Source organism: Nannospalax galili, unplaced genomic scaffold (assembly GCF_000622305.1).
Source record: "Nannospalax galili isolate Female #2095 unplaced genomic scaffold, S.galili_v1.0 scaffold337, whole genome shotgun sequence".
NCBI classification, from domain to species: domain Eukaryota; kingdom Metazoa; phylum Chordata; class Mammalia; order Rodentia; family Spalacidae; genus Nannospalax; species Nannospalax galili.
The window spans coordinates 499,720-510,217 of NW_008340932.1; the positions used below are offsets into that span (position 1 = coordinate 499,720).

Below are 10,498 nucleotides of genomic sequence, written 5' to 3' on the forward strand. Positions count from 1 at the left end.
TTCAAACATTTTAAAAATATTGCTCAAGAATTGTACTACTGAGACTGGAAGGAAGGCTGAGGGGTGGGTCCACACAGTAGAAAGGGTTGATCTCAATCATCTCACAGAAGCACAAGTCATACGTCCATAAAGTTGAAGCTACTCAGGAAACCATAGATGTAGGGGAAAGAAATCAGCCAAATGCCAACAACCCTTTGCCATTTTGCTGCTGTACAGCAGAGGTTTCCCAATCGCCATATACCTATCAAAGGACATCACAGAAAGCAGGAAAATTTCCACGTGAACAAAAAAGATGAAGAAGAAACACTGCACCAAACAGCCAACATAAGAAATCATTTTTGTCTTTGAGAGCAAGTTCTCCTGCATTTTAGGAGTGATACTGGAAGAAAACCAAACATCGACAAATGGCAAATGGCTGAGGAAAAAGTACATTGGGCTGTTAAGCTGTGGACTGACCCTTATCAACATCATCATGCCAATATTGCCCACCATGGTGAGAATATAGACCACAAGAAAGATGACGAAGAAGAGAACTTGCTATTCCTGACGGCTTCCATTCCCAAAAGAATAAATTCATTCACATGTGAAGTTGAGCATTTTTGCAATCCTGTCACCATGGGTTATAAATCCCTGTGGAACTACAATGTAATAAATTAGTTAGATATTCTAACATAAATAATTAAAGTGCTTTATAAACTTGTAACATGTTCTTCTGCATGTAACGTCAATGAACAAAATGTGAGCCACATTGATATTAATTTGAGAATCCAGACAAATTCTGTTCTTAGATATTCTGAAAATAATTTCACAAAAAGTATAATGTACAACCTATACTTTTGAGAGATATGATAGAATTTATTTTCCTAACAAAACTCTGGTACCTTGTGTGTTGCTAAAAGGTACTAATGAGAAAAGTCTATAAGTATCCTAAATCTAATAGAAGGTCAAAACCTTTATGGTCTTCCAAATTCTGAGATATTCAATCTCTTTGTTAGAGTTATGCTATGAGGAGATGTGAAGAAATATTCCATATTTCTTCTTCCTACTCCACTCAACATTTTACACACACACACACACACACACACACACACACACAGAGAGAAAAAAGATCCCATTAAAATAAGAGGATGGGAAGGTGGCTTAGGTGGTAAAGTGTTTGTCATGCAGATGGAGACTTGAGTTGTTCACTAACACCTACATAAAAAACTGGGTGTGGTGGTGTATGTTATACCAAATAGTTGATGGAGACAGGAAGATCAATGGTGCTCTTTGGCCAGCCAGCCTAAGAAATTAGTGATTCTTATATCCCATTGAGAAACCCTGTCTCAAAAACATGTAGAATGTATCTGGGAGTGATCAACACCAGAGGTTTTTCCAGTGGTCTGCAAAAATACTCACGTACATACACATACACATATGAACACACATGCATACATGCGTGCACACATATGCACACACATAAAATATATCAATTAGCATTCAATTTCTACAGGATACAGAATATAATGAGAACTTGAAATTGCTCTTCAGCAAGATAATGAATTTGAAATTGTGTTATTTCATTCTTTTTGAGGTAAATCACATCATATCCTGTCTGAGGGAAACGATCTACAGACCCTCTGTTTACATATAAACATGATATTTCTTAACTATAATTTGTTTACACATATCTAAATTAACACTGGTTATCCACCAGGACAGGCAAGAAGCAGGAACCCAGGCATATCTGATTGTCACAGTAAATATGAATACACTGTTAATTATACAAAATTTTCATTTACAAAACTTGGAAAATTTTAGAATACATCAGAAAACTGAAAACCCCTCTCCATCAATCTATTCAGGTACCTATCATTTTCTAGTTAGTACTGTCTATTCATATATCTGCTATCATCTATCTTGCATCTCATCAGTCTGTTTTCTAGCTATATCATTTAACAAAGTTAATGTCATATTGTCTCTCATCTATCCATCTATCCACACACATCCTATCATATTTTTCTCTACAGATTCCTGACACCCCCATCTTAACTCTGTGGGGTGGTGCTCACCTTCCTCAGTGCACCCACATTCCTGGGCAGCTGAGAGTCATGAGGAGATAAGGGGAAATTCCCCAAATTGCTAAAACCTAAAGAAAGCTAAAAATAATTAAGAAATCCTGAGGTTGGTCATGGGACACTTATGAGGGAAAAACAAAGTAACAGGTCAGGGAAAGTATGAAGGGAGGCTCATCAGAATGCAAGAAGCATGGACTGGAGAGCTGGCTCAGCGGTCAAGAGCATTGACTGCTCTTGCAGAGGAACCTGATTTGATTCCCAGAACCCACATGGTAGCTAACAGCCATCCATAACCCTGACCTCTTCTTACCTCCATGGGCATTCCACATGTATGCACTTGTATACATTCAGGCAATTTACTCAGACACATAATAAAAAATAAATAAATAAAATAAAATAAAATTTTTCTTAAAATAATGATGCCATGGTAGTGTTGGGGGAGCAAAAAGTTGTGACTCCATCTCTCATGTCCATAAGAAAGACACTTGTCTACCAGATTCTGGATTGAGGAGCGTATTATGAAACTCCCTACTTCTCAGGCCCATGATGTTCGCCACAGCCTCTCCAGTGTGGCTTAGGGGACAGAGAATTTTCTTTCTGCATCACAGTGTCAGTGAGGGGTACCATCTTCCAGACACCCAAAATTAACAATGAAAGGAATGGAAATGCATGAGTGAGATGGCTTAGCAGGTGAAAGGGAATGTCATCACGCCTTACCATAAGAACTCAATCCCCAGAAACAACATGGTAGAAGACCCACTTCCCCAAAGTTGTCCTCTGAGTTCTGCAACTGCAGCATGACATATGTATCACCTGCTCAAATAAACAAATTAATTTGAAACCTGAAAAAAGAAATCATTTTCGGTGTCCATACTGAAGGAATCATTAAGTTCCCTGTGTCTGTGATTGTCATTGCTGTAACTGCTTTTGTTGATATTAATGTGGAAAGGTCATTGCTAAGGTTTGGATATGAAATATAACAATTTGAATGTTTGAACAAATAATCGGTCCCCAAGATGTAGTGATGTTTAGAGAACTTATAGGACTGTTGGGAGGAAGGGGCTAGCTGGAGAAAGTGAGTCAAAGGACGGGGTACTAAGAAAGCCATGTTACACAGGCCATCTTCCCAAACCCCCAGTCCTCTATCCATGGTACCTTCCCAGTTCCTCAAAAGCCTGAGCCAAAATAAGCCCTTTCTCTCCTTCAAATTGCTCTTCACTCAGTATCTGGTCTTAGCCATAGAAAAAGCAGCTAGTATAGACTGGTAGACAAAGGAAGCGAATGCACTTTGAGTTGAGCCCACTTGGGATTAGCCAGTTCTACAACCTCACAAGGAGTCATTATGAGGTAAGTATGCCTATATAAGGCACATTCTGGGGCTGGGATTTGACCTCTTGAAATTGGATATTGTTGATATTTTGGATTCAGAGATTGGTGAGCTGTTTGACCTTAATATAGTGAGCCTGTTTCTTGATTTGTGCTTTTCAGTTTATTTAGTAACAGTTTTTGTATTACTAATTTTACTTTTACATATTTTCCCTTGGTTTATTGTAAAACATTTGTTAGTATATATGAACTGTTAAAAAGGAAGTTCATTATTTAATTTCCATACATGTATATGAATTTTGACCATATTCACATACCCCAGCCTTTCAAGTGCTTAAGTGTTCTCTTTGATTAAATGCACCCCTGTGACCATGTTGCTTATGAGATATAATAATCCCTGGACTGTCTTGGGCAGCAGATGATCATGTACCAGTATCAGTGTCAGTGAGGGGCTCCCATCCTTTTCACACACACCCGAGTTTGAACATAACTGAAAACCCCATATGTAAAGAGAGGGGGGTCTGTAAAACCAAAGTTAATATTTTTCTATTGGATCCAAGGAATCTTAAGGTCTAGTAGAAAAGGTCATTGAAGCATCATATCTCCACTTTTAACAGGCAAATGCCAGTTCTGTCTATTCTCCTTCAAATGAGAACTTTTTGTTATTCTTTATGACTGAGTGTGGCACTCTTTCCCTGAATTCTGGTTATAAGCTATGTTATCAATGTGTGTATGTGGAACTACCCCAGTAACTCCTGGTTTAACTCATCTGGATTATGAACCATCATTTTTTTAATGTGTTCTTGAATGTAGTGTGAAGTATTAAGTACTCCCCTTAAGGTTTTCATATCTCTGTTCATGAAGGAAATTGGTTTATACTCTTCGTTTTTCTTTTAGCTTGGGTATAAGAATGTTACTGGCTTTGTAGAATGAGTTTGTAAGTGTTCTATCTCTATGTGATGGATTGACTTTAGGAGTATTAATTGATTTTCATTCATTTATAGTGATGAATAGAATTCATCAGTGAATCTGTTGGTCCTGGAATTTTCTTAGTTGGAAGATATTTTATTACTATTTCAGTCTGAGTCCTTAGTATTTATCTCTTTAGGTGTTTTGTTTTGTTTTGGTATTTCAGAGGCAGGGTCTCCCTGTAGCCCCAGCTGTCCTGGAACTCACTATGTAGACTGGGCTGGCCTCCATCTCACAGAAATTCGCCTGCCTCTGCCTCCCAAGTCCTGGGACTAAAGGTGTATGCCACCAAGCCAGGCCTCGGTCTTCTTTTCCTATGTTCTTGAAGTGCATACATCATTAGGTTTTTAGAAATCTCTAATTTTATGTTGTATTTATACTTATCATCTTCTTAGACTAGCTTCTGATTATTATTAATTTTTAAATTTAGCATTCAGTGGTGGTGCTGTACTCCACAGTTACAGTGATAGACATGGAGAAAGAGCACAGGGACTGGATGCATGATGACATCACTGCCAAACACAATACAGTTTTAAAGACTTTGGGCCAGAGTGCCTTCACAGAGGTACAACTGGGCAGTCACCTCTGTACAGACACTAGAGTGGCCATCAAAACCTTTGATAAGAACAAAAATAAGGCCTCCAACATTGATGCTGAATTTGGACTTCTGAAATTATTTGAACACCCTAATATAAACAAACTCCTTCATGTAACTGACAAACCAACTAAGGTGTATGTGGTTACAGAATACATACCATAATGGTCTATGGTTCTATGAGGAACAGGGAGGAGTGCCCCATGTTACCTTCATCAGAGAAATATCTCCCACAGGGACATAAAGTTAGACAGCATCCTCATTGATAAGGAAGGAAATGTTAAATTGTATAATTTTGGTCTGTCTGTGGAAGTCACCAGTGAGCAGAGGCTGTTGCAGGACTGTGGCACTCTGTGGTAGCTAGTTCCAGAGGCTCTAATGGTCTAGAAATTGATATGTAGACCCTCAGGATTATGCTGTATATGATGTTGGTTGGACACTTATACCATATGTAGACTCCACCGTTTTGGGTATGACCTAATTTTGACCCAAAGGTGTTATATTCCACCTTACCTATCAAGAACCAATGATGATGCAGAATTCGCTGAGGATGAACCCTACAGACAGGATGACAACAGGCCAGCTGATGGAACACCCCTGGCTATGTGACTATGAAGGAGCTTCCCTATCTTACTCTACAGCAACTGATCCCAGATGTTCCATCCCAAAAGCTATTGAGGCCATGTTTCTGATGGGGTATACCCTTCAGGAAATCATGCAGTTAGTGGGAAATAAAATGTACAACCAAGTACTGGCCACTTGCAATATTTTGAAACACGGCTTTGGCTATGGGGACAGTTATCCACTGCCTGGGAAGCCAGATTTCCATATCAGCCCTTTGAGGTCCTCTCACTCTGAGGAGAAGAGAGAATGATCCTGCCCCTCCCACTGGGCCTGGGAAGTGGCATCTCCCAGCTGATGAGCACAAAGAGAATGTAAAGGGTTGGAGAATCAACAGCACACCCTCCATGCTGTGTTGCACACTGAACACAACCTCTCTTGACAAGCCAGACCTCCAGGGTGGTGCTCTGGGTATTGACATCAGTAGCAGCAGTTTGGAGGCTATTGATGTCCACATGCCAGCAGGTGATTCTCCACAGATAATTCATCATCCCTGAAAGCACCAAAAGAAATAAGCACTGGCCCAGACCAGAATATCAGGGACTTGTCTACCCAGAAAACATCACCTGAACCAGTCATGGCTGGTGACCTATCCCAGGATGTGATGATCACAGGCCCAGACCAAAACATCAGGGCATCATCTACCCAGGAGCCATCACCTGGGCCAGTCTTGACTGGTGACCTGCCCCAGGTTGCTGTCATAGGCTTAGACCAAAATATCAGGGGCTCATCACCCCAGAACCATCACCTGGGCCAGTCCTGACTGATGACCAGATTGCTCCCACAGCCACCAGGTCAGCAGGCACAGAGGCTGGAAAGGGGTGAAGAGGTGACTTTCTTAAGACCGTGCGAATGCTGTGTTGCTGCCTCTGCCTGCCCGCCCCACCCCGAGGAAGAGGCAGGAATCCCTGAGGTAAGGAGCCAAGAAGAAAGCAGAGGACAGTGGGGTTCCACAGGAAACCCAGCAGGTGCAGCCACCACAATTCACTTCTGTGCTTTTTCTTTGCCTTTTTACTGTCCTCTTCCACTGGCAAATTGTACCCATTTATGGCATGTGAAGCTTAAAGTGTCTATTTCCTTACAGGACAAATCCAAGCATGTGTTGTCTCTGGAACCTGGGAAAGTTGAGCCAGAAGCACATAGAAGATGGTGAGGACAGTAAGCATCAGGTGGAGAGCTATCAAAGTGCTAAGCCCTGTGCATTTCTAATTCACTAACAGAGTCCCTTTCACGTGTCTTTCTCTTTTTCAGTGATGAACAAGAACAGGCCAGCTCCATTGTTAATGGAGGTTGTTAAGCACTGGGGTGGGATGGGCCTGAAATGGATTGACAGTCACAGGAGGGAGCTAAGCTGGAACTCCAAGAGGCTGTGTGCTCCACACACCCATCAGACAAGAGTGGGAATCAGGACACCAGTCCCTGTAGCCCTCCACCAACTGCTGGATCTGAGCTGCTAAGCTCTTCCTCCCTCTCCTTTGGCTCACCATGGCCCCAGCACTCCTTGCTAGAGAGAGGAGGTGACCAATTTATGTCCACCTGATGAAGATCCATCCCTTACCGACCTCCTACAGTGACTGTGGGACCTGGCACCCACAGGGTCCACGTCGTGAACCCTCTGTAACAGTCCTGAACACCCCACAGGGCTCAGGCTCCTCTTCAGCTTGATCCCTTTACCCTCTCCAACTTCTTACCAGGCCAACAGCTGCACAGAAGTGTAGAAAGTGTGAAAGGCCAGGGTGAGAAAGAGAAGTAGGAAGGGAAGTGGGAAGAGGCAGGAGTGAGAATTAGGGAGACAGGGATAGTGTGGGAGGAGAGGACAGGTGTGACAGGAAAGGCTGTCCTAGAGAGCCTAGTTACTACTGTGAGGACAAAGGGATGAGTGTACTGGCTGGGGCCAGGACTGTGGGAAACAAAGAATCAAACATCCCCCAAAGAGCAGAGTTTGTGCTTACAGGGCATTGGCAGCCACAAAGACAGAAGGGCCTGCTCCTCGTGGAGGCTCAGCTTATGACAATGTTCACGAATGGGATGCAGCCTAGGAAATTTTCTCTGGTAGGTTGGCACTTCAGTGTTTGGCAGGATGAGCAAAGTGGAAATTCTATTCTTCTGTGGATCTGCCTCCTCCTCTCCCTTTCCTCCTCCTCCTCTTCCTCCTCTTCCTCCTCCCCTTCCTCCTCCTCTTCTTCTTCCTCCCCTTCCTCCTCCCCTTTCTCCTCTTCCTCTGCTTCCTCCCCTTCCTCCTTTCTTCCTGCCTGACCTACCCTTGGGCAACTCGCCTGTCATTTGTGTTTGTCTCCCCAGTTCTTTCTCCTGTCCCACGAAGTGTACTCTCATCCCATCCTCTGCTTCAACAACCTCCAACCCCACAGAGAGATTTTTAATCTTTCATCTTGTTGGAATATTGAGATGGTGTTACTCCACTTTGGAAAGGGAAGCAGGCACTGCTAACCTGGGGTACAGTGGTGTCCCTCACTGATGACAGGCCTGAAGTAACCTTTGAACACCATTTGGTTGCAGTTGTCAGACAGTGGTGCCGAATGTGCCCTGCTGGGTAAGGTGTCTTCAGTGTTCTCCTGGGCACCTTCCAGATGGCAGGCAGCTCCTTGAGCAGGGGGCTCCCTACTTGGTGCTGATGTAGCAGCTGGTCTGTGTGGCTCTTGGTGGTGATGGTGACACTGAGTCCACTAAGTTCCAGCTTGGAGAAGAAGAGGGGTTTCTGGGGCTTGGTCTTGTCTTGCTGGAGTTCCAAATGTAGAAAAGGGAAACATGAGGCAGCCCAGGCCAGCTTGCCTCAGTCCCTAGGGAAAGGTGTCACTGACCTTGCCTTTCTGAAGAGCAGAGGGTGGCTGAGAGGCTTACAGAGGTGTGGCTGGAGAGCGCCTGTGCAGACTGTTTGGCAAGTAGCTATGTCTACCCATTCCAGCATATGGAGGGTCATGAGAAAACCCTGCTGGTATGTACCCAGAGGAGGTCACAAAGGAAGGAGGTAGGCCTTGTACCTTAGAACACCAGCTCAAATGAGCTTGTTGTTCTCCTCAGAGGTTACTTGGTCATATCTTGCATCATGTACCCAGGGTCTCCTTAACCTGGCTACCTACACTGCCAAGCCCTGGTGCCAGAGATGGTGGAGAGGCTCATCAAGGTTCTTTCACTGAAGACACTGTTGTGTGATATTCTGCAGCTCTGAAACCTGGCCCAGGGGCCTCAAAGGGGACTAGAAAATAGGAACATGTGGTGGGGAAGGATCTAACCATTTTTCTTCCTGGGACTTCACTCCTTCCCCCAAAAGTTCTGGGGAGTTGGGAGGGGATCCCCTTGGGGGAAGCATCACAGTAAAGGACTAACTGTTGATAACAGCCCCCTTCAACCATGTTTATATTTTCAAAGTACAGAAAGATCATTATTGCCTCTGTTCCATGACAAATGTTCCAGAAATCCTAAGATTAAGAAGGTATTCTAGCTAGCCCTGGAAAGGTGGACATATACCTTTGCCTGCCTCTGAAGGGGATCATGTGAGAAAGGTTATTAAGCCACTACCCGACACATGCCTGGCCAGTGCTAACATAAAGATGGGAACTTCGGTCATCCAGGTGGACCAACCCTCACTCTTGTTTATGGAAAGAAGGAAGGGAAGGGAGGAGAGAAAGAAGGAAAAGGATCAAAGGGAGTGAAGAAAGGCAGAAAGAAAGGATGAGGAGAAAGGAAAAAGGGAAGGAGGCAGGAAGGCAGGGGAAGGAAGGAGAGAAGGAAGGAGGAAGTTTAAGGAAGCAGGGATGGCCCTGGCAGTTTGAAGATCTGGTCTCCACACCTGTCCAGGCTGGCAGCCCCTCTTTGGGAGCCAAGTTAGCAGTCATGCTTTGTAAGCGCTGGCTTCCTGAGGCTGAGAAACCTCTGGCTGAGATGCTGTGGAGCCTTCCAGGGAAGGAGGAAGCCAGGCAGAGGCTCCCCAGGGCTGCCTGACCAGAGGGAAACCTACCACCCTGGTAGTCACGCTTAGCCCTAAAGTTTGGGCCGGTCCCTGAGACCTAGACCATGCTCATCTTTATTTCTGTTTAGGATAAAAGGGAAAGAAATGACTGGCTGTCATGGACAGCCCTTTCCAAGATCCCAGCAGCCAAAGCTTGATGGCAGAAATCCTTGAACCTCATTACCAGAGCTGTCTCAACAGCATTTGAATCCACAGTCTGAAGGCATGAATAAATGCACAGAGGCTGGTTACCCAGAGGTCCTCTTTCAATGGGCCTAAGAACGTCTTGTGTGTATTCCTAACAAGCTCCCACAGGGTGTTGTGGCTCGTGGCGCAGGCGAAAAAACACAGCGCCATGGTTCCTGGTAACCTCAAAGCCAGGCAGAGCTGACTGGGAGAGTCGGAGAAGACCTAAGACCCCTGAACTGTGTCTCTGTCCTTGAAGCTCAGGAAGAATGGCCACTGCAGAACAGCTGCATCTCCCTAAGAGCCATACAAGCATTCCCCTGCCTCAGCACTATGTGGGAGGCAAGAGGACAAGGAAGAGAACAGGGCACTCTAGGTGCCATACAACTCATCTAGTCAGTAAGGAACTAGAATACAGTGTTCCTGCTGGCTATGCTGACACCCAGGTCCGAGACAGTGGGGCCACATTCAGGTGTAAGGGCATGGCCTCTGTAAGCCCCCCACCTTGCAGAATTACTTTACTATACTCCGTTCCTTTCCCTCAGCTCCTCATTTTCTGCCAGTTCCCCACAGGCATGGAGGAGACAATGATCCATTAAGAAGACAGGATTACAGAAGGAACAAGCAACCTCTTAGCCTAACTCCCATGATGGGCTTGCAAGCTTTCGTTTTCTAGAAAGATGGGCACATCATGGGATGACTGCCTGGGAGAGTATTTAGAATCTCACTGCAGAGAAAGGAATAAGACCAAGGTTCCTTTCACTCCATGGAACCTCA

At 44.4% G+C, this 10,498-nt stretch overlaps 1 pseudogene; it reads right to left on the reverse strand.

Moving 5' to 3' along the window:
* Positions 1-10: 10 nt before the first annotated feature.
* Positions 11-9,892, reverse strand: LOC103736662 (annotated as a pseudogene).
* Positions 9,893-10,498: the final 606 nt, after the last annotated feature.